This window comes from Panthera leo, chromosome A2, assembly GCF_018350215.1.
Source record: "Panthera leo isolate Ple1 chromosome A2, P.leo_Ple1_pat1.1, whole genome shotgun sequence".
In the NCBI taxonomy this organism is placed as follows: Eukaryota; Metazoa; Chordata; class Mammalia; order Carnivora; family Felidae; genus Panthera; species Panthera leo.
In genome coordinates, this window is record NC_056680.1 from 78,024,883 (window position 1) to 78,048,901 (window position 24,019).

A 24,019-nucleotide genomic window follows, 5' to 3' on the forward strand; every position below is an offset into this window, starting at 1 on the left:
ATGGAGCCTGCTTCGGATCCTCTGTCCTCCTCTCTCTCTGCCCCTCCCCTGCTCTCTTTCTCTCTCTCTCTCTCTCTCTCTCAAAACTAAATAAAAGAAACATTTTTTTAAAAAAGAAGCAATTATCATTTTCAACCTCTGATTTTAAAATATGAATATTCATACTATTATAAAAATTCTTGCAAATTAATGACAAAAAGAAAACATACTAATTCAAGAATGGATATGAATAGGCAGTTCATAAGAGAAGAAATTCAAGTAATCAATGAACATGAAAATGTTCAACCTCAATGGTAAGCAAAAACTAAAACTAAAACAAAAACTTACCCAAATGGCAAATGTTTAGAAATCAACAGTACCACATGCTAGTGAAAGGGAGGGAAAACATCCCTCTTCCCAGCTGATGGACCTGTAAATGGGCGGGGGGGGGGGGGGGGGGGGGCCTTTCTGCCAGGCATTTGACTACATGTATCAAGGGCCTGGAACCAAAAATTCTGCTTCTAGGAATTTATATAAGAAAGTAAATTGTAATGTGTGCAAGAATTTACTTGAAGACATTCACTACAAAATTATCTATAATAGCAAAAAAACTGGAACCAAATCTGAATGCCAAACAGGGCTTTTAGAATACTAAGTAGACCTCTCAAAATTGTTTGTTTGTCTTTTTTAATAAAGTTTATTTATTTTGAGGCGAGGAGCGTGGGAGAGGTAGAGGAGAGACAGAGAATTCCAAGCAGGCTACATACCGTCAGTGCAGACCCTAATGCAGGGTTAGATCCCACAAACTGTGAGATCATGACCTGAGCTAAAATCAAGAGTTGGTTGCTTGGGGCACCTGGGTGGCTCAGCCAGTTGTGTGTCTGACCTCGGCCCAGGCCATGATCTCACGGTTTGTGAGTTCGAGCCCCACGTCAGGCTCTGTGCTGACAGCTCAGAGCCTGGAGCCTGCTTCAGATTCTGTGTCTCCCTCTCTCTCTTCCCCTGTGCACTCTGTCTCTCTCCCTCTCTCTCTCTCAAAAATAAGTAAACATTAAAAAAATTTTTTTAAAGAGTCAGATGCTCAACTGACTCAACCATGCAGGCGCCCCTCAAAACAGTTAAAAACTTTTTTTCAGAACATGGAGAATCGTCCATGATAGGAAAAATAACACTCAGTACATTTTTAAATTTTTTAAGTTTATTTATTTATTTTTGAGGGAGACAGAGAGAGAGCACAAGCAGAGGAGGGGCAGAGGATCCGAAGGCTTCACACGGTCCTCACAGAGCCCTACATGGAGCTCGAACTCACGAGCGGCAAGTTCATGTCCTGAGCCAAAGACAGATGTTCAACAGACTGAGCCACCTAGGCACCCCACACTCAATACATTTAATACTGAGCATTCAATACAATCTCATTTTTGAAAATGTGCACACATTTGAATTTTATATAAAAAGGTGTGGTAACCATGGGTAATTTTTTTCTTCTTCATTCATATCTGAATTTTCTAAATTCTTTATTACACACATATTATTTATATGATTCGATTTTTTTAAGATTTTTAAACATTTTTTATGTTTGTTTATTTTGAGACGGAAAGAGAGCACACACACACACACAGGCGGGGGAGGGGCAGAGAGGAAGGGAGAGAATCCCAAGCAGGCTCCACACTGTCAACACAGAGCCCAACTCAGGGTCAATCTCATGAACCTTGAGATCATGACCTGAGATGAAATCAAGAGTCGGACACTTAACTGAGCCACCCAGGCACCCCTTTAAGACTTTTCTTTTTAAGTAATCTCTACACCCAGCATGGGACTTGAACTCACAACCCTGAGATCAAGAGTCACAAGCTCTACCGCATGAGCCAGCCAGGCCTCCATGTGATTCAATTTTTTTTTTTAATTATAACAAACAAACAACATGATAACCGTGCCAAAGTCGAGGTGTATGAGAAGCACTTTGGTTTGGGAGCTTGTTAGGTGTTTGTTTGTTTGTTTGTTTGTTTGTTTGTTTCTGGGTAAGAATCTAAAAGCATCAGGAAACAAGTGGGCTCCTCATACAAAGTATCTACTATTTTTGTGGAGATTTTCAAATCCTGAAGGGAATAATGAAAAGATGAGGTCTCCTCAGGTTTTCATTTTACCACCTACACCCTGTCATTGAAATTTTTCCTTACAGATATGAAGAGTAACTACTGATGTGTCCCAGTGGGATTTTAATTTCTATAATGGAGCTAGTATTACATTTTTTCTTATCGTTTAAAAAACGTTTTCAATTCTACAGGCACCCCCTTCTCCCAAGTGAAAAGCAGACTTGGTGGCAGCTGGCTTAGATAGGGATGACATAAATGCCCCCTGAGACGCCCTTCCTGCTCTCCCACATCCTTTCTTTCTTTCTTTCCCCTTACCCCCCTTTTGGAAGGGTCCCTTTTCTTTGCTTATACCTTAAGCCTGCTGCTGCCTGATGGGGATGCGCCGGCCATAATCGTCCTGACACTGCTTCCTCCAAGTGTCTGTAGGACTGGAGACCAAAGGATTGGTTTGGCTCAGAAAGGACTGGAATCTGCGTCGTGATATTTGGTGTGTGCTTGGAGCTGATTTTCCATACCTTTATCCCCGCTCTACTTCTGGGCTATGGGATTGGGTACATTTTTTGATTAATATGCACCTGGTAACAATTTTACCAGGTGTGGTAGGGAAATCGTTGGCAGCAAAGCTATTGCTTGAAATGTGAATTTCCGCCTTTTGCAAGTAAGCACTCCTCCCAGCCCTTGGGGTTACAATCTTTGACAGTACTGGGGACATGCACCCCACAGGTGATAACAGTAATGCCTTCAGGCATTATTTACATAGCTCACCGCTCCAGTTATTCAAGATTTTAGCTTCCTTATTTTTTTTTGGAAGCTACTCTCAATTTGGCACGAAAGGAATTCAGGATCCATACTGTTGTAAAGCATGATCCAAAAGAAGATGACTTTTAGAAAATTGGGGTGCTAGGTGTGCCCAATCCCGAGCACTTCCTGAGCTGCTAGATACAGGGCACAGGACTTTATATAGTTATCTCTCTTACTGCTCGCGTGAACTCCAGGAGGTGGTATTACATTCCCATTCTTAGAGGAGGAGAAAGAGGTTCGGACAAGTTAACTTCTTTGCCCAAAGTTTCTGAGCTGGTAACTGCTGCCAGAGCTGGGTTTTGAACCGACGCCTGATTCTTTCTGGCGTACCAGGCTGCCACCCAGAACCTTCACCTAAGCAGTGAAATCTATAAAGTCGTACCGGTGCCGTTACTATCGGTCTGGCCTAGGAAATGAACTTCCATCTGGTTTCTGGGTACAGGGCTTCTCCACCTTTGGCATGCAGCACACTGGCCTGGAGAGCTAGCTGGAGAAGCGCAGATTCCAATTCAGCAGGTCTGGGGTGGGCGGCCCGGGTACCGATGCTGATGCCGCAGACCCAGAGGCCTCCTCCGGGAATAACGCCGCCCTAGGTACGGAGGCAGCACTCAGCAGGCGAAGGCTGTGTTATGCAGACTATGGATTTAAATTCTGACTGTGCCAATTAGTGGGTGGCTTGGGCAAGCTATTTAACCTCTCTGGACTTGCTTACTCATCTTGAAAATAAGGATTTAAATAGCAGCCACTTCTCAGAGTTATGAGGATTAGATGAGATAAGCCATGTGAAGTACTTACAATTGATAGTTCTCAATCAGGATTTGCTTTTATTAGTAACACATGGAGCCACACTGCCCTGGTGTAGAGGAAAGTGCTCTAGCCTCTGAGTCGGAAAGTTTGAGATCCCGTCTAGACCACTTTGTAAGCCCTGAGTCTCACTGGGGGTGGGAGGCCCCACCGAGCCCTTAGATACCTCCCGGCAGAAGGGCCAAGGGGTACCTGCATAGCCTCTTGCTCTGGGGACCAGTAAGGTGCTTGGATCCTGAGGCTTACACCCTGCAAGTCCCCTGGAGCCTCCTGACTGCGGTGTCCCACAGATGCACACATGGCTTCCAGTGACGTGGCTCAGGTAGGGAACGTGCAACAAGTGTCTTGTGCCAGCTGTCCTGCCAGTCTTAACCTTTCGCCCTTGGGCCTTGGGTCACATCGCCACTCTGCCTGATAGAGTCGAAGGGGCTCGGGCCCTGCTTCCCCTTCCGTGCAGCTTTTAATTTAATTTCTGTCTGGCAAGGGCAATTTAATTTCTGTCTGGCAATTTAATTTCTGTCTGAACCCACATGCGGAAATGCAGGTTATCCTCCGGACCCTCTCTGCAGCAGCCTGGGCCATTTCACCTGTTTCTTTCCTGGAGCACATCGGGCTCCAGTGCCGGTCAGCATGTCCATGGTACGGTCATTCCCCTCCGAGCCCGGCTGCGGCACACTGCTCTGTGACAGAGCCTTGTGACTTAGAGCCTTCATGCACAAAGGCCACTTCCCAGATCAGCAGCATCCACACTGCCAGGCCCCCTCACTGGCTGTTTGAAGAGGTAGGTTTTATTATTATTTAGATGTGGTGAGGGCAACAGATCCGGAGATGGTTAAGAACGACAAGATACTTTGTCACTGACAGTTCCGAAGAGAAGGGGGCATGCTGTGCCATGCAGGGCTACCCGAGGAGGCACCTGGGTCTGTCAGGAGGCAGAGAAAATGGGGAAAGCCTAGGCAAGAGCCTTCACTGTGGTTTCCACGGGAAGGACCAGGTGAGGCGCAGGCAGCTGCCACAGGATTGACTAGTGGGAGATTGCAGCAGGCTCTAGGTGAACAGGCTGTCTCTGGTCATCTGTCTCTGAACCTGGGGTGACTGGGATGAGGGAAGAGTGGCCTAGACAGTAAAGGAGGTAGTGGGGTATGGGCTTTAGATCGGTTGATTTGCATATGAAAGATACACTTGCAGGTGCGTCCTTCACTATCTCTGGGAATTGGCTACCTAGGGTCAGCAAGGCCCTAAGATGTCAAAGTATCAGAAATACAGAAAGGGGCGCCTGGGTGGCTCCGTCGGTTAAGCATCTGACTCTTGATCTCGGCTCAGGTCATGATCTCACAGTTTGTGAGTCTGAACCCCAAGTCAGGCTCTGTGCTGATAGTGCTTCGGATTCTCTCTCTCTCTCTCTCTCTCTCTCCTTCTCCCCTGCTCATACACACTGTCTCTCTCTCTCTCTCAAGATAAATAAATAAGCATTAAAAAAAAGAAATGCAGAAAAATAAAAATGACATATGGAATCAGAATCTGCATTTTCACTAGATCTGCAGGTAACTAATGAGTACATGAAAGTCTGAGAAGGGTTCTTCTCTGATATTTTGAATTGGATCCTGCTAAAAGCAACAGATGCCCTAAGCCATGCTGTGTGCAAACAGGGATAGTGACTGCTACGGCTTGGGAGACGGGGTACATTGAAATCTTAAGGGGAGAGCTAACAGAAGAATGTCCCAGAACATTGACAATGCCTTTCGTTTCCTGGGCATATGCTAATAATATTTTTTTTAATGTTTATTTCTCTTTGAGGGAGACAGAGCATGAACAGGGGAGGAGCAGAGAGATAGGGAGACACAGAATCAGAAGCAGGCTCCAGGCTCTGAGCTGTTAGCACAGAGCCCGACGCGGGGCTCAAACCCACAAACTGTGAGATCATGACCTGAGCCGAAGTTGGACGCTTAACTGACTGAGCCATCCAGGTGCCGCATCATATTTTTTTAAAATATTTTTTTAAGTTTATTTATTTATTTTGAGAGACAGGGAGAGAGAGAATCCTAAGCAGGCTCTGCAGGGCTCGATACCATGAACCCTGAGATCACGACCTGAGCCAAGATCAAGAGTCGGACATGTAACCAACTGAACTACCCAGGCGCCCCGTTCTTTTGACTGTTAGTAATGATTCGTGCACCAGTCATAGATGCTGCAGAAACAAATGTGGTACTCATTGCTGTAACAGAACTTATTTAAAAGTAGGGAACTTACCACCTCATCAGTGAATGGAGAGAAAAGCCAGTGTTTTCACCCCAGTTTACAATGGAAAAATTGGTCAATAAATTATCCAATAAAACCCAGGTTTTCTGTACTCTCAAATGAGTAGTGCTTCAATTTCTTGTAATGGGACATTAATCTCTTCCGTGTGACCAGTTATCTCTTTGGGTGACCGGCACAATTTCCATTTGTCACCAACACACAGAAACTCCTCTAGAAGGAGCCTCGACCGGCCCACTCCACTTGGAGAAGAGGCAGTATATTGAGAAAGAATAGAGAGGGAGAGGAGCCAGAGCCAAGAGTGGGTGTCGCTTAGAATCACAGCGCTTGGACATAAAGGGACCTTTGAATCCATCCAGTGCAATCTCTCGTTTTAAAGATGAGAACACCGAGGCCCAAGATGTTAGTAACTTGCATGAGGCCCTGTGACTCCTTGATGCAGAGACAGGGCAGGACGCAGGCTCCAGGCCCGGGGCCAGCCTTCGCTGTTCTCCACACTGTGGAGTCATTTTCTCCCCCTCCCCCTCCCCCTCTCAGCAGAGCGCCTCCTTCTCTTAGATGGGAGCCAGACACTTCATGCCCAGTCTGGCAGTGCTGATGCTACAGCCGTGCATTTTATTTCTTTGCTTTATGTATTTATACCCAGCCTTGTTGCAAAAGGATTTAAGGCCGCTTGTAAAATCGCAAACAACAGAGCAAGGTAAAATAAATTTCAAATAAGTGAGAAAGATGAGACAAAGGAGTAAGTAGCTTCACAGCACCTTTGCCTGGTACCATCCTGCTAGGGCTGTTGAGCGCCCAGCCATGAAGTCCGGGTGACGTCCATGAGGCCTGTGCCCACAGCCCCTCTAACTCAGCACTTTGGCAGGCTTTTCTCCCTGGCTGGCTTTAGCCCCTCTCTCCCTTTGTGGTCAAGATGCCCTTGAAGGTCACTTGGAGGGACTTGGAAATTCTCTTTAGTGGGTGACATTTGTAGGATTGATCACAGTGGTGATGGTGGCGGTGGTAGGGTTGTTGTTAAGGCCAGGCGAGAGAGAAGCGTTCGTTGTTACTCAGACCCTTCAGACCCTTCGAGCTGTCCCAAACCAGTGTCCTTCTTGGCCCCTTTGTTACATCCCTGCAGGCTGGGAGGAGGCTGCTGAGTGTAGCCAGAATTCACGGCCATTGCCTTGACTTCTCACCACCCCCTGATCATCTTTTATCCCTTTTGCACCATGCTGACTTCTGCTCAAGCTCTGATCTCTCTGTTTGGGCAGACCAGCTCCCTGGCTGCCTTGACTTCTTTGTTCAAGGGACCCAGGCGTCCTCCCTGCTCTGTGGAGCTCCGCTTCCCCCTACAGACAGACAGGCTTTGCCTCACGTGCACTCTCCCGGACTCCCTGGGCCTTGTCCCGACCCACCGCTGGTTTGGGTGTCTTCTTTGGTCTCTCTCAAGATCCTGGTGCTGCAGAGTGAATCAAAGCGAACCCCGGCAGAAAGCCCAGGACCCATAACCGCTCCCATCCCTCGACATGTTTGGAAACGTGCATTTTGTGGCTGTTGTGGGAACCGGCGTTGATTGGATCAGAGGTGCTAAGTGGTCTGCAAAGCCTAGGACAGTTCCGCCCAGGGAAAAATTATCCCACCAGAAATGCCAGGTGCATCCCTGCTGGTAAACACCGATAAGAACTCAGAAACGCCTGAATGTTTACAGTCATACGGTAGCATCAGAACAGCCACACTGCAGATTTCTTGGTTTGTGCCAAGAGTTTAGTGGGAGGAAATCACTAAATTATTTTTATCTACACACTGTGGTTAGAAAGAATTACATTCTGAAGGGTCAGGCCCTGCTGGGAATTGTTTATTTCGTTAGGCCGAAGTCGCATGGTCGGCCGGATCAAGCTGTGGCTCTACTCGGGTCACGTGTTGCCCTGCGTCTGGGAGCTGGTAACTTCTCAGGCTAGATGGGCACCCCAGGGTTGGTGAGGGCTCCATGAATCACCAGCACGGCCTGTCACATGGTGCCATCAGATCACCCCAGGCTCCCGAGGTGGTGCTGGTGGCTGGCACAGCACCCGTGAGTTGTAACTGGTTGCACTGGGAAAATCTCTCCAGACGTTTTTTTCTGCAACAGGCAAAAGAACAGAGCACTCAAAATTAAATAGCCTATTGCCTGTCTTCAAAACCCACTGTCGTGCTCTTAGGCCTAAAAAATAATTTTTGAGGAGCACCTGCGTGGCTCAGTCAGCTAAGTGACCAACTCTTGATTTCAGCTCAGGTCATGATTTCACGGTTCATGGGTGCGAGCCCCACATTGGTCTCTACGCTGGCAGTGCAAGGATTCTTTCCCTCTCTCGCTGCCGTCTCCCCCTCATGCTCTCGCTTTCTCTCTCTCTCTCTCTCTCAAAATAAACTTAAATAATAATAATAATTTTTGAGCACACTGTCTAAGACAAGTTCGCTAGCCCTCAGACCACTAAAAACTGCTGGCCTGCTGATCCCTGCATTCTTTGGCTTTGCTGTGGACTGGCTAATTATTTCCTGATCTCTCCATGCATTATCTAACATGCTTTGAGTGCCTGTGATGTGCCAGGGCTAAGACAAGGTCTTTGACTTCAGCTCTTGAGGGTGTAGTGGAAGGGGGGTGGGGAGCGGGGGCAGGCCCAGGGTCAGTGCAGAGCCCTGTACGACACACTAAGTGGACACGTGCTTGGCGTGTCCTGGGAGCACCGAGAAGGGGACTTGAGTGCAACCTGGCAGAGGTGCAAGGTGACAGGATCTCCTATATCCCAGATGTGGTAACATTTGAACTGGGTCTTGAAAGAAAATAAAGAGTTAACCAAGGTGAAGAATGAAAGGGTGGATTCCAGGGAGAGAACACTGTGCACCAAGTCACAGAGGCATGAAACAAAAGACTCTCAGTAGTCCAGTGTGGCAGGAGGGAAGATGCTGGCGGGGGAGGGGAGGGGGGGTACCAGAATAAGCCAGAGCGCCCGGTGCCCTGGAGACAAGCGCTGTGACAGATTCCTAGGGGCTGATTCTTCTGCAGCTCAAAGACACGAGAGGCCATTAGACATCCCTCAATGCCACATGTCAATCAAAATAATTAAAAGCAAAAGAAGTGGAAAGCTGGTTCATATATTCCAACATCCATCTAGCTTTCCTCCCCCCAAAAAAAGCTTTTGATAAAATAAGATGAAGCACCAAAAGATGTGTGTGTTCAATAGCAGGACATGAAGAGAGTAGAGAGAAAGTAATAAAAATAAAATAAAATGTTAAAAAACTCAATCCCTGCAAAACCGAGTGATTGCTAACTCTGGATAGCAGAGCATTACCTGGGTTCAGAGTCTGACAAAGTTCAAGTCCTAAATTCAGGTTCTGCCTTTACTAACTTAAGTTTTAACCTCTCTAGACTTCGATTTCCTCTAGACATTGGGGGTGATAATACCAATCTCATCCTGTGCTTGTGAGGATTAAACCATGCCATCCCAATGGTTTTTATTACCAGCTTGTTATTTGTTGCTTTTTAAGATACTGACTTAATCCAGGGCAAGCATATGAGCCTCAGTTTATATGTATTATAGTATATGAGCCTCAGTTATCATTAGTGGAATAAAGACAAATCACAGGCTAGTTAATACAGTAGATCCTAGAAATAAAAGAATTCCTATTCATTTATGTTATTCATTGGACAGATGTCTATCACCCACTTTTTCATGGTCAGGCAAGGCACTGTGTGAGGCTCAGGGACTAGAAGAGGAAACCAGACAGACCAGGTCTCTGCTCTCATGAGGCTCATAATCCGGTGTGAAAAAGAATATGTGTTATGGGATCCCTTCCTGAAATCTACCCATTTCAGACTCACCCAGAGGCATGCTCACTGTGGACTGACCTCGAGCTGGTTTGGCCACACAAAACTCATAGGTTCTTTTTGGTAGGCAATAGTTGCCACTGTAGAAGGTTGTCGAAGGTTGAGGCACTGAGGACTGCTTCTCCCCCATAACCCCCCTACCAGGTTGTAGCGAATTCTAGTGTCACACCGAAGGCTGCCACAGATACAGCATTTGTCAAATAAACGTGTATCAACCAACCAGTAGGAAGAAAACAATTGACTTAACCTGCTCAGTAACCTTGATGAAGTCCCAGCCTCCTCTCCTTTGAGGTATTCCAACCTTACCTTACACAGAAGGTTCACTCAAGGCAGTTGCAAGAATATTCTAAACACAGGTCTCTGTTTCCCTGAATCAGCATCATTCTGTCATCAAGCCTCCTACTTCCCCTGGCTGCACAAGGCAGCCTCGAGTGCCGTCCCTAAGGGTGAAGGGACAGGCCTTGCTGTATTCAAACACCCTGTTTATTCAAGGTTGGGGGGGTGGTCTCTAAAGGTCTTTGGCCAGCCACGTATCTTGAATACCTCTAACTTCACCAAAGAGAATCCATTTCTAGCCTCCATGATAGTAAGTCCCAAGTTTCACTAACAGAATTCACCCATTTCTTATGTTCAAAATGTTGATCAAAATATGGATAGCAAAAGGACTCACAGTAACCACCTTTGGGGTTTGTTGTTGTTGTTGTTGTTTTATTATGTTTTTTACCATAATTCCAGTATAGTTAATATGCAGTGTTATGTTAGTTTCAGGTGTACAGGATAGTGATTCAATACTTCTGTACATTACTCAGTGCTCATCATGATAAGTATACTCCCCATCATCTATTTCATCCACCTCCCCTGAAAGTAGTCACTTTTGGAGTGTGACCTCTCAGATTAATACTAGTTGCCCAATCTGGACTTTGTATTCTTTTTTTTTTTAATGTTTATTTATTTATTTTGAGAGAGAGTGTATGCAAGAGGGGGAGGGGCTGAGAAAGAGAATCCCAAGCAGCCTCCACAGTCAGTGCAGAGCCTGACATGGGGATCGATCCCACAAACCACAAGATCATGACCTGAGCTGAAATCGAGTCGGCTGCACAACCGGCTGAGCCACCCGGGTGCCCCTGGACTTTGTATTCTTGGTAGCGTGTGAGCTGATTACCCCTAGAGGTAAAACCTAGACTAACTGGCTCATGCACAAGAGAATACCAGTTATTCTCAAGTACTATTTTTTTCTATTTATTTTTACTCAAGTACTTTAAAGCAAATTATAGACAGTGTTAACGATGCTCCATTTCTCTCTCCTATTCGAAAGGCATGATTCCCAGTGCTGAGCCGGGCAGGGGGGCTGGATTATATCCAAAGTGACTATAAATCCTGGATTGTTCAGGGAAGTCACACAATGTATACCTGTTGCTCTGGGCCCATCAATTTAGCACTCCCTTTCACTTTCAGAGGTGTCCAGTTAGGATAATGAAGTATATGGTTACTCTATTTATAGAAAATGCAGTAGCACACAACAAAGAGAACATACCCAGGAGAATAGGGTTTGATTCCTGTCTCTACCACTCCCCAGTAGGCAGGCCTCAGGCAAATTGCCTCACCCTGATAAATCTTACTTTCCTCATTAGTAAACTGAGAGTAATACACTTGCTTGCTCTCCATCCATAGTCATTTTTCTTAAGTTTATTTATTTATTTTGAGAGAGAGAGAGAGAGTATGCATGCAGGGTAGGGGCAGACAGAGAGGCGGGGGGAGAGAATCCGGAGCAGACTCCATGCCACTAGTATAAAGCCCAACGTGGGGTTCCAACCCACGAACCGTGAGATCATGACCTGAGCTGAAATCAGGAGTCGGACACTTAACCAGCCGAGCCACCCATGCGTCCCCGTAGTCCATTTTTAAGAGAGATACCAGTTATCCCATGGATGTGAATAAACTTGGTGGAGAGAACGGCACTAACAAGAGTTAGGGGTTATTCCTGTCCTTAAAGCCAACATTGGTTTATGCTTTGATTTGACTCTGGCTTGGGGGAAAATTAGCTTTGGAATATAGATCATGTCTGCTCTTACACTTGCCTTCCTATAGAATGGAGAGACCCGTGTGTAGCCTGTTTCTTCCAGCAAAGCAAGAGCCATCCCCTTACTGCTTGGGCATTTACTTTTCCCCTTAATTCCATCAGAGAAGAGAACATGAGCCTTACAAGTAAAACCATAAGCCCTTCTTTGGCCTTAAAGTGCATTAATGTAAAAAATTTCCAGTAAAGATTCAATGTACCCTTCTTTATATGTGTAGAACTCTTGAAAGTTTGAGAAGCTATCGTAACTAGTGAGAGCCAAAGGTGAAAGGCCCCACATGAGTATACCACCTTGTTGATGCCTAGCCGGGACAAAGGTTCCCATGGCAACAGTCACAACCAAGGTGGGGATAGGGTGGGGTGCCCCTCCCCAGCAGAAATACTGTTTTGCTTAATAATGTAGAATTTTGTTTCTTCAAAATGAAAATTGATTTTTTTCTTATTATGAAAGTAATACATTGTAAACACTGCCCAAATTTCAGGAAATATAAGAAAGTAAATATTTTGGTGTAAAACTTTATAATCATGTTTCTATGTGTATGTGTTTGTCTATGTGTTGTACATGTGTATCTGTATGCATATATCTTATATGTTAAAAAATAAAAGTGGAATCCTATTATAGACATTGCTTTGAAATCTGCCTTTTTTTTTTTTTCGTTTAAAATTGGTGTGGACACATTTCACTAAATATAGATCTACATCATCGTTTTTATAGCTTCCTAGCATTCCATGGAATAGATGTGTCAGCAATTTACTTCACCAGTGCCTGATTGCTTGTTATTTAGGTCTGGTTAGGGGCACAGTATCTACCCCTTTCGGTGTAATTTTTTAAAAATCAATACAAGATATCTACTCCTAACACACGCACGTGCGCGCGCGCACACACACACACACACACACACACACGCTTCTCAGAATTCCACCAGGGGATGATTCATTTATTTATTAGCTGGTGGCCTTTGCATTTAGGTGGAAAGACTTCTGCTAGTTGAAGCATAGGGCAGGGGGAGCCGGTCAGCAACAGGACACAGGGCAGCTCAAGGTGGGAAGCCAGGCCGCTGCATCGCAAAGAGCCTGGAGCAGGCTCAGTTACTTGCCCAGTAACCTCCTCATACCCCAGAGCCCAGATCTGCTCATTCACCGAACAGCGCTGCTGCCGGGAGCTTCTGTCCTTTCATAGCCCTTCAGCTGCGAAAGGGCCTAATCATCAGAATACTCCTTTCAAAAAAGAAAGACGTGCCATGCAGGCGTTTGCATGTGGCGCAGCCAGTAACAACTCAGTATCACGAGCTCTGCCACCGAGTGAAGCTCCTTGGGAACGTGTCCAGGAGCGCTTGAAGAGCACCAAGTGCCATGGGGCATCCAGGGGAGCAGCCTCTGGGCTTTCCCTGAGAAACAGCTTACACTTAGCTTGTACAGGAACCTAGCACACTTGATGGTCTGATGTCCAAGTTTGGCAAATTAGCACTCTGGGCAGGACTACGGAGGCAGGCCCTGCCAGTAGAGAGAAGTGACACCAGAGTGCAGAAAAAGGGAAAAGGCACAACGTGGGGAAGCCGAGGCCCCTCTTGTGCAAGGGCAAATCACCCTGCTGCAAACTGCAGGTACTACCCGTGATGACGAGGCACTTAGTTCAGGGAGACCAACATTTTTTTTTTCTTTATTTTGAGAGAGACAGAGAGAGCACAGGTGAGTGTGAGTGGAGGAGGGCAGAGAGAGACAGACAGACAGAATTCCAGGCAGGTTCTGCACTGTCAGCACAGAGTCAGACTGGGGCTTGAACTCACGAACCATAAGATCATGACCTGAGCTGAAATCAAGATGCTTAACTGACTGAGCCACCCCGGCTCCCCATTGACCAACATTTTAAATGGCGGAATACAAGAGAAAGTGTCAGAGTGTCTTTTACTTAGTGAAGATAAATGTTATCTTTTGAAACTCTGGTCACATCCGGGTGCTCATGTTAGGGCAAAGCGTAAAATTTGTGACTTCAGGTGGATCAGGGTCAGGAAGTTTGAAGGCTACAGATGTAGGACTCTGAAGTCATCACCACTTTACAGCAAAGTTTAGAACAGAATGCCCTGAACAGTGATCTTGAGTTATAAAAAAAAAAAAAAAAAAAAGGATCAAATAATGTTCAAAGTCTACCATTTAAGAGGACAAAGTACAGTGAGATGAAGATCTTTTGGAAAGATTTGTTACAAAGTGCCTCCAATTTTTTTGAAGATTTAGTGTTTTAAATTTTAAATGGAAAGCCTTTCTACCTTCTCCCTAACTTGAGTCACAAACATAACTTTTAAAAACACAAAATCTGAGGTGCCTGGGTGGCTCATTCGGTTAAGTGTCTGACCCTTGATTTTGGCTCAGGTCATGATCTCACGGTTCCTGAGTTCGAGCCCTACATCAGGCTCTGTGCTGGCAGCATAGAGCCTGCTTGAGATTCTCTGTCTCCCTCTCTCTCTCCCCCTCCTCCACTTGTTCTCTCCCTCCCTCTCTCTCTCTCTCTGTCTCTTTCCCCCCTCTCTCAATAAGTAAACTTAAATAAAATAAAAACAAAATTTGACTGGAGGGGAAGAAAAAGAGAAACCTGAAAAATTAAAATAATTAATTAAAATAGAATTTTAATTAAAACACCAGGTCTGAGATACATTTAAGGTGAAGGCAGGGGCGCCTGGATGGCTCAGTCGGTTAAGCGTCCGACTTCGGCTCAGGTCACGATCTCGCGGTCCGTGAGTTCGAGCCCCGCGTCAGGCTCTGGGCTGATGGCTCAGAGCCTGGAGCCTCTTCTGATTCTGTGTCTCCCTCTCTCTCTGCCCCTCCCCCATTCATGCTCTGTCTCTCTGTGTCTCAAAAATAAATGTTAAAAAAAAAAAAATTTTTTTTTAAGGTGAAGGCATTCACCTTCCAGGTACACCTAATAAGGTATGCATATATCTTTGTGATGGGCGTTAAGAGGAATTTCACTCATTCATTCAAAACGTGTAGTGAAAACTCACAGCAGGGTTTCTATGCTTGGCTAGGCATCAGCCTCCAAGATAAAGGAGACTTGGGATTGTCCCTCAAGGAACTTACAGTCCAGTAGTCCAGTTCCAGTCAACCCACATGTAAAGCCATTTTGCAAATTGTGTACAATACGGCTAAGGCTGGTTGAAATTGATACTCTCCTAAAACCCTAGGGTATGTGGCCTCCGAATGTGTACAGCCAGCCCCGTGGCTTTGGTCCTGAATCCACATCAAGAAGGATTAAGCCAAAAGCCAGTCCCAGATCCAGTCAGGAAGGCTGGCACAGTCCCTGTAAATCCAGGCAAAAGTGAAGAGCCCTGAGCTGGGTCGCAGGTCCTGACCTGAAAGTGTGCAGGGCAACGTCAGGGGCAAGAACCCAGCTGCTGGCATGCTTATCTTGCTTTCTGTCTCCTGTCACCTCAGGCCTCTGTCTTTTTTTGGCTCTATCCTTTTCCTGACCAGCTTTCCATATATCCGGGCCATGTTTTGAAGACCTTACTGGTCCCGGACCAGCTTCCTCCTCTGTGTATGTACTCAGATGCAGCTCCCTTCGCTAGGGGGAGTCCAGATGCCCAGAGTGTGGGCCCAGGGTCCTAACTTTGTCTCCGTCCACGCCATCTTCCTCCTGGATGTACTGTCCTCACCTGCCTTCCCAAAACCACTGTACCCATCAACACAGTACTACTTGGCTGGTCTAGGGTAGAACTACCTCTGTTAAGCACACCAATACTAACTACAAGTTTCTGTTAATATCCCATATCCCTCTCTTCTACTAATTGGATAATTTAATTTTGATTAATTTGATACTTTTGCTAATTCGTTATCACAGATTCAGTGGTCATGCCTCATGGATTTTCACAAGTTCTGATTTTAAATCTGTCTTCCCTAAGTATACCAGTGCCTGTCAAACCACGTGTTCTACTTTTTGGCTTACGAAAAAACGGACTCTATGCTCCAAGAAGTCACAAGTTATGTGGAAATATTCTACGCATCTTGTATCTTGTAAGCAGTCGAGTTTTCTTGCTGAGACTGTTCACATTTACCCAGTCCCCGTATTCTTTTTAAGCAGCATGGATGCAAATGTCATGTGGTCACCAAAACAACTTCAACTAAACCAGTCAGAGGGGCCACCTGGCATCCCCCCAACCAAGAGCCTCTCCAGTCACCAAGAGCTTGTGGATTTGGTTGGTCCTCACCATCTCTAGGCTGCTTTAGACACTTTGAACGTAAAGTCCACCTCGACACCCAGCTTCCCTGGCCTTTGGTTCTGTGTTTTGTAGTGTTGTGTTTTCAGGGAGGAAGGAGGGGGAGAGAGATTCATAAGGCAGTGACTGAACACTCGAGAACTTTGTAATCTTCACTTCCTGACTGTCACCCCTCCTGCCCTCCCCATTCGGCATCTCTGGTCATGGCCCTGAGACCAGGGATCCCGACCAATGTTCCCATTCACCCTTACAAGCCCTGTGGCCATCTGCAGGAACTCACTACCACGTCCCCTCGGAGGAAGTGCCCCAAACCTGCAATGAACTAGTTCACAATGTACCACACAATAGTAATATCATTTTCTGTCAAGCCATGAGTGTCCACTTGCCACACGCAAGGAACAGGACAGCAGGACCCTTCGTTTGGTCCAGTGTTTTCAGTGGCCTCTGCTACCAGAGAACTCAACAGAAGCATGACTCGGAAACACAACTGTTGAAGAAGATATCCACCAAATAGTGTGCTAAGCCAAATCCCTCCTACAATGCAACACAGCACAGACAGCACACCTTACAAATGTACATGACATGACGCCCAGGGTAGCAGACCTGCTGGGACATTCCACTTGGTCTCCTCCTTGGACTGGGATTAGATGAAGAGCCAGGGGTTACCATGCCGGTAAACTAATCAAATCAAAGAAGGACAGGGTGGAGGTCGTTGCTTCCTATTGGGATAGTAGCTCTGGACTACAGATGTCTGAAGCTCCCAGGTGTGGAGGGAAACCCTGCTGTGTTTGAGAGTTGCAATCTGAGCCTGCTACAGAAAAACCACAAAGACAGGGATTTCTGGGGAAATGTAGTGAGATGATGTGCTTTTATAATACAACCACTTTTGTGGCCTTTTTAGTTCGATCATTATGTGTTCTGGAGACATGATAGAGGCAAGGAAGAAAGGCCAGGTTGGGAATTAGGAGACCCAGTGTTGCTTATAATTTGCAGTGTGGCCTTGGACGTGGTTTGTAGTCTCTCCAGAATCTCAGTGCACTTGTCTGAAAATGGAAATAATAAAGCCCGCCACTTTGAAAATGCTTTGTGAATATAAAACACCACACCAGCACTCTCTGAGCCTCAGTTTTCCTCCTTGGTTGAATGGGCCCTGCCCATTCAGGGTGTTTCTGAGGATCAAATCATATAACGTGCATGTAAACCATGGAGTTCTATGTGAAGGACACAGCTCACAAAAATTCTGGTGTCACTTTGTGGGGTCAGTTGCCAACCCAGAGGCCAGGGCTGGTTTAAGACTCACTTTGCCCAACCTGAATGGGTCAGCCCTTCCCGCTCCCCCCTCCCCCACCCCAGCCTTCTTCCTCCCCAGCTCCTTCCTTTGTCTGGTAAGCTTTAAATTACCTTTGCTCTTCCCTTTTGATCTGTCTGGCAACTGCCCTGTCTCACTCCAGGGGGGCTCCATTTCAGATCCCAGAGAAACCCTGTCTATATATAGCTTGTAAAAAAATGTGGTTTCCTTTGGGAGGAAAGTGGGAGCTACCATGTGCGTTCACGTCCACCACCATTATACTGGTGACCCCCAGAACCGGAGACACAACATTTACTCTCCAGAATAAACATGAGTATGGCCCAAGGTTACAGTAGCTTGTATAAACAACCTGTTACTACTTACTGCTTTTCTCTAAACTCCTGGAGTGGGGAAGTGGCAACATTTTATTCTTCAAATCAAAGACAGGTGATAGACAGGGATGATAGATAGATAAATAGATAGAGTGGACCAAGAAAGAATTCCCTGAAAATTTAAGCAAACAGGCATTTATTTGGGCAATTAGAATTGCAATTGAAGAGACAGATTCAAGTAGAATCTGGACCATGATCTGAGGACAACAAAGAGAGGGCAGGGCTGTATACTCAAGGCTGCGAGTAGAGTTCTCATTCAGATCCTCTATGCAAAACAGGGATTGAAACTAGATTAACTGGGATTGGTTGGGTTCATATGCAAATAAGGGATGGAAACTTGTTTGTAGCAAGGGCTCTTTTGGAAGTGAAGAGTGAGGATGATTCTGGTGCCATGATGAGGGGGAAGTTAAGTCCCAGCTGAGGGCTTGCAGCTGGCTGAAAGGTTTTTAAAAAGTTCACGGTTCCTGCGAGAAGGACGTGCACAAATTCCTCCTCCCTTATGGCCTCCTGACCCCATTTTAAAAAGAGACTTGCTTAGTTAGGCTTGCTTGCTGCGTTTTGAAATCTCCTTTGACAGAGAGGTAGATAGATAACATAGATGGATGGATGGATGGATGGATGGATGGATGGGTAGATAGATAGATAGATAGATAGATAGATGATAGATAGATAATGGGAGGAGGGCTTGAGCCCACTCAGCAATTTAAAATTTTTCACTCTGGGGCGTTTGGCTGGCTCAGTCAGAAGAACATGTGACTCTTGATCTTGGGATTGTGAGTTCGAGCCCCAAGTGGGGTGCAGAGACTACTTAAATGAATTTCTTCTTAACTTAAAGTCAAAGTAATGTAAAAATTTCTCACTCTTACATCTACGCCCCAGTTCTCTTCGAATTCAGTTCTCTCGAATCCTCGCATAACTCTAAAATTTTATCTGGTTAATTGTCTTGGTCCTAAAATGAAACCATGCATAATGCATTCTGGGAAAGAAATGGAAAACCTTGTTAAATAAGCGATTCAAGCATTCCTTTTTATTTTGCCAGAAGAAAATAGTTTATTCACTGTCACCAAAAGAACACAGGCTGCAGCCCCGATGAAGGAGAAAGATTGACCCAATCAACCCTAGACTCCAAGGGGACAGGGAAACCTTTCTCAGGACCAGGTCAAGAAACAGCCCAGGGACACTGCCCCCTCTGTTTGCTTCCTGTGTGGCTCAGTGATCTCAAGGCACAGAGCAGGGAACTTGGAAGTCCCTTTCCTGTGTCCTGAAATCTCCATTCAGCACGCCCCTTTTTTTTTTCTCCTGTGGCATTTGCCAACTTTCAAATTCCGATGCTCCTGCCGTCACCCCCAGATGTGCACCAAGGCCTCAGCATTTGCAAAGTCTCTCAAGTCAATCTCTAAGTAAAAGATGCTTCAAGGAAGCACCCAGTTCCTTCTGCCTAATAACTGCAGTTTGTCATGTGACACCTGCCCCCCCCCCACCAATTCTCTCTGAAAACCCCCACCCACCCCACCAATAAACTAGGTTGACGTCTGTCCTTTATCTGCCAACATCTACATTTCCTTCAAGGTGGTAATCTTTTGCTTTTGTTATTGAAGTTCTGCTTGATTCTTAATTGTTACCCCATAGCTTTGGAGCCTGCATAAACAGTTAACAAAAACACGGCGCACGAGGCAGCCGTTTCGCTTTCTGTGCTTGTTGTTCTTGGCACCGGGTCAGTTCTATGAACTTCTGGTGTCCAACTGGTAGGACCTGAAACTCTGTGTTTAACAAGTGCCTGTAGTCAAAACAGTTGGCGTGTGCAAGCTCGGGCCGCTGGTACTGCTGCGGCTGGTCAGCCCGGTCCTGGACTGTGCAGAACACCGAATCACGTTGCTGCGTTTTGGGGCTGGGCTTTTGTTGTTTCGCTGTTGGGTTTGTTTTTTGTTGTTTTCTTTTTTTCCTTTTTTTTTTTTCCTCTTTTTTGTGATGGCATCCGTGCTAATCTGGATCTCTTCAGGTTCCAAAAGTACAACATGTTTACAGTCGACGTAGAATCAGATTAAGTTGGCAGCCTGAGTCTCTCTGTAAGTGGTTTTAGTTTACATTTCTTCTGCTAGCAGGATGTTTTGCATAATTTTGCTGATCCTGGGTTATTTATAGACTTTTTTGAAGAAACGGGGATGCATGAGAGTTTTCTGTTCTAACTGTGGAAAGTGAAATCCGTTTCTGCAGTGAGGAGGGAAGGCGGCCGGGCATGTTCAGCAGAGGGTTATTTTAGCTCTTGAAAATTAATTTCTCCTCGAGGTCACTTGATAACATTCCGGAGCCTACACTCCAAGCCACTGACATCAGATACCCTGATGATTGTCTTGGGACGTGTTGTTTTCCTTTTAGTCGGTCAGAAATGGAGCAAAATGAAAGTCATGATGCCATTTCCTCTGGGGCGCTCTGGGAGGGTGGATGCAGTGATTGGGTATTGTTTCAAACGTCCGAAGTGGGTTTGCGGGGGTTGTTTCATCCCACCCTCGGGCACTGTGTCCGCTGGCCACCGCAGCAGCCTGCCCAGAAGCCGGTTGGCGGGACCCACCGAGAGCCTGGGGGAGGGGCAGAGGAAGGACAGCCGTCGGGAAGTTAGTGGCTATTCAAGTTTGTCCTCATCTAAATGACAGTGATACTCAGGTGTTTGTAACATTTAAAAAAAAAAAAGTCATCGACTGCAGGATGGCTTAGTGGCTAATGCATTATCGGTTTGATCTTCTAGCCTGGGGGTAGCACCTTCTGGTAGCACCTTTGGCGGGGGGTGTGTATGAATGGAAGGAAATCTGGGCACGTTCGAAACCACTACACCAGGATGAACACTGTGTGAAAGGGTTTCCTATAATATTTACTAGAACAGTTGGCTAAAAATTGCCTTGCTTTGCCCACTGAATGGCTGTGTGATTAAATCACCCCTTGATAGCGTACCTTGAGCCCTCCCATCTCTGCGCCGGCTGCCGCCAGAATTTGCATGGGTAAGTAGCACGTTCATCAGCATAATGAGTGTGGAGTCCCCAGTCTAATGGTCCAGGAGAACGCCGTAATTGAGACACTTCATTGCGCCTCGGGTTAAATATTTTAAACCAAACAAATCGGGAAGGAGGGAGAAAACGGGAAACATCGTTTGGGCCGCGTGAAAGGCCTTCTAATTGGGGAGTCCGCCCTGACTGGGGTCCTTGGGCCCCTCACAGACAGGTCCACATCTCCTCTCACCCCCACCATCACCGAATCACACCCGCAAATGAAAATGGATGGTTGAGCCAGAAATTTCCGAGGTAGTGAAAGTGACATAGTTGTAACTGCTAAGTGCTACCAAGAGCCGATTTTCTTCTCTCTCTTCCATGTTTCTCTCGTCGATGGGAGAGTGGGTTCTTTTTTGGCGTTGTTTTTGGTTTGATTTGGTTTGGTTTTTGGCCTCCACTAACCTTGCAGAGAATGGCGATGAGGCTGTCTTGCTTTTGGTCCTTGAGTGTGGAGTGTGCCCTCTGCTTCCTCACGGTAGCCCTGCCGCTCTGGTGAAGAACAAGTTAAGCCCTTTTGTCCCAGCAGAAAAAGACTCGTACAGCGGGGCTGAGGAGCTGGCACTCAGGCCCAGACATTTACCATCAGACTTTGGCCTTCTCGCTGCCCCATCCAAACCCGCGAACGGCACTGCTGATGCAGGAGACCTTTTGTTCTAATGTGATTCCAATCTGCCCCCAAGGATGCGGCCCCTACGACACTTCCCTTTTCCTCCTCCTGTATTAAGGTTGAGCTAGGATTTGAGGCTCACCTTTTGGAGGCCCCGGGTTTGAGGTGTGTGTTGGTTTGTGTGCATGTCAGCCAGCAGTGATTAAGGGGGCTCCTGCCCTGCTGGGTAAACTCATGGCCAGAGTGACTTTAGAGACATGAAGGAACCTACCTACCTTTACGACAGTGTTGAAGCAGGATGGCAGTGATGACAGAAAGGTTTCCCAGTCATCCTGCCCTGGGGCTTTTGCATTTGAATTAGCCAGACCCGCCCACTTCAGGATCCTAGAGAAAATGAAGGCACTGCTATTTGCCAGACTCCTAGACTTTGTTGCCCCTCCCAGGCCCTCCCAGCTGCCCGCCCACAGCTTTCAAATACCCTCCTTCCACGCTTTGGTTGCCTCTGCCGGTCTGGAGAGAGCTGTGGTTGGACTGATAATTGATCTGTGTCTGGGCCTCTTGGCAGCATTAGCATTTGTGGGTCCATCTTCTCTCCTGGCCCCCAGGGAGTGGTTCTGCTGGGCCCCACACTCAGTGGGAAACCCAGGATCTGTCAGGGTCCTGCAGTCTGCTGGAAGGCCAAGGCATCCGGGGCAGAACTTGGAGATTGGGTGGGTCCCTGGCCAGAGGCAAATTTGGGCCAGATGGTCTGAGTTGGTTTGTCAAACCTGTGAGGGTTTGGTGGCCCTCCACACTCTGGTGGCTACCTCACTCTGCTATTGGCCCACTCATCCCCAAGGTCTTAAGCTTTTCTGGAACAGCAGCAATAACATATAGATTAGGCAGAACCCCCAAAAGTAAGAGGCCGAACAAGAAAATAAGCCAATGGAAGGAGTTGGTTACTCCTTGGCTGTGGCTTCGTCACCCTGTTTCCAACCAGCCCCTTGTGCACCTGCTGACCAACTCAGCCTCAGTCCACCAAGGCAGGCAGGATTTGCCAGTTGTCAAGGACCAGTAGATTGCCCCCACTTTGACCTTGTTACAGTTTGCCATCGAAGTGGCACATCCCAGACTAAGGAGGGAGATATATTTGATCTACGCCATGTCAGAGGGTAGGAGTCCCTTGTCCCCTGTCCTCCATACTATACTTTTTCTCTCCAATCTGGTGAACAGGAAGGGCTTTTAGGTAAATCAACTGTATTAATTTGCTAGGGCTATTATAACAAAATACCACAGCCTGGGCAGCTTGAACAACAGAAATTTAATTCTTCACAGCTGTGGAGGTTAGAAGTCCCGAGATCAAGGTGCCAGCCACGTTGGTTTCTCCGGAGGCCTCCCTCCTTGGCTTCTAGACGGCCATCTTCTTGCTGTCCCTTCATCAGGTTGTTCCCCCGCCCTCACCCTCACCCCTTCCATGCACACACCTAGTGTCTCTTTCTCTTCTTATGAAAGGACTCCAGTCATATTGGATCAAGTCCCACCCTCGCTGGCCTCATTTGAACTTAATCACCTCTTTAAAGGCCTTATCTGCCAATACAGTTACATTCTGAGGTATTGGCAATTGGGACTTCAACGTATGAATTTGGGGGCAACATAATTCAGGCCATAACACCAGCCAACTAAGCCTGGTCCCACCTCAGCCCCACTCATTAGCAGCATCAGAACACTGCAGTAACCGCCATGATGTAGAGGTTCATCTGTGACTTGTTCCTGCACATGTGAGTGTGTAGAATCAGGCACCATCTCTCTGTGTGGGTGCACAGTCAAAGGGAACACAATGAGAAAAAGACAAAACATGTTCCTAGTCACAAGATGAAGTCACCAGTGGCTGTGAAAAGTCTGAGTTAGCTTTCAGTGTGTTCTATTATGATCTTTAGATGACTTCAGCAGCCCACCCGTCTCGAGGAAGGCTGTTGGAAGGGTGGGTTGAGCAAAGGTAGCTCTCAGACCAGGGGGCCCCAGAAGTCATCTGACAGAAAGTGTTACCTTCCCTTCTGAGCCTCTTCCTCCTGGTGCCATTCTGGGCAAACTCCCTGATATGTGAATAGATTCGTTTGCATGATCTTCTCTGGGTCTTGCCAACAACTATGTATATATATTTAAATCTGCCCTCAGTGTTCATTCCCTGTGGAAGTTGGGAAACCAGCCTTCCATGGACTAGGAGAGGAGAAGTTAGCCAGTTATCATTTCCCATTTCAATGGCTGCTCTTTCCCCAGGGACTTGTGGTTGGCCATTGATCTTCCCTCCCTCTTCCCTTGCTATAGGATATCTTTGACCTGGAGATGCTAGGGGCCAGCAGGTTGACCTCTGGTAGCCCTTTCCAAGAATTTTCCCCCAAGATCTTTTCTTAGTAAAGAACATTTGTTCCCTGAGGATGCAGCCACTCTCAGCCAAGACCAGAGCAGAGTTTCTAGGGCCCCATCCTGAGAATGGCAGCCACCAAAGCCTGGTGTTCTTAGAAACTACCAATGGGGACAGAAACCCAAGGATGAGTTGTGGTCAAGCTACAGGGGATCCCGGCTCTTCATCACCTGCCAGGTTCCTGCTGCAGATGACTCAGGTTCTGGTCTCCACGAGGGGACC

The 24,019-nt window shown here is 46.6% G+C and overlaps 1 protein-coding gene across 5 annotated transcripts in view; it reads left to right on the forward strand.

The window, feature by feature from the left end:
• Positions 1 to 24,019, forward strand: part of ATXN7L1 (ataxin 7 like 1) — a 244,213-nt gene that overhangs the window by 149,871 nt on the left and 70,323 nt on the right. Inside the window, exon 1 of one of the 5 annotated variants that reach the window (XM_042915485.1) lies at positions 19,417 to 19,814. The exons of the other annotated variants lie outside the window; for them this stretch is intronic. The gene's annotated coding sequence lies outside the window, so the exon portion shown is untranslated. Of the gene's footprint in view, positions 1 to 19,416; positions 19,815 to 24,019 lie in introns of those variants that run through there. 5 annotated transcript variants of the gene reach the window in all.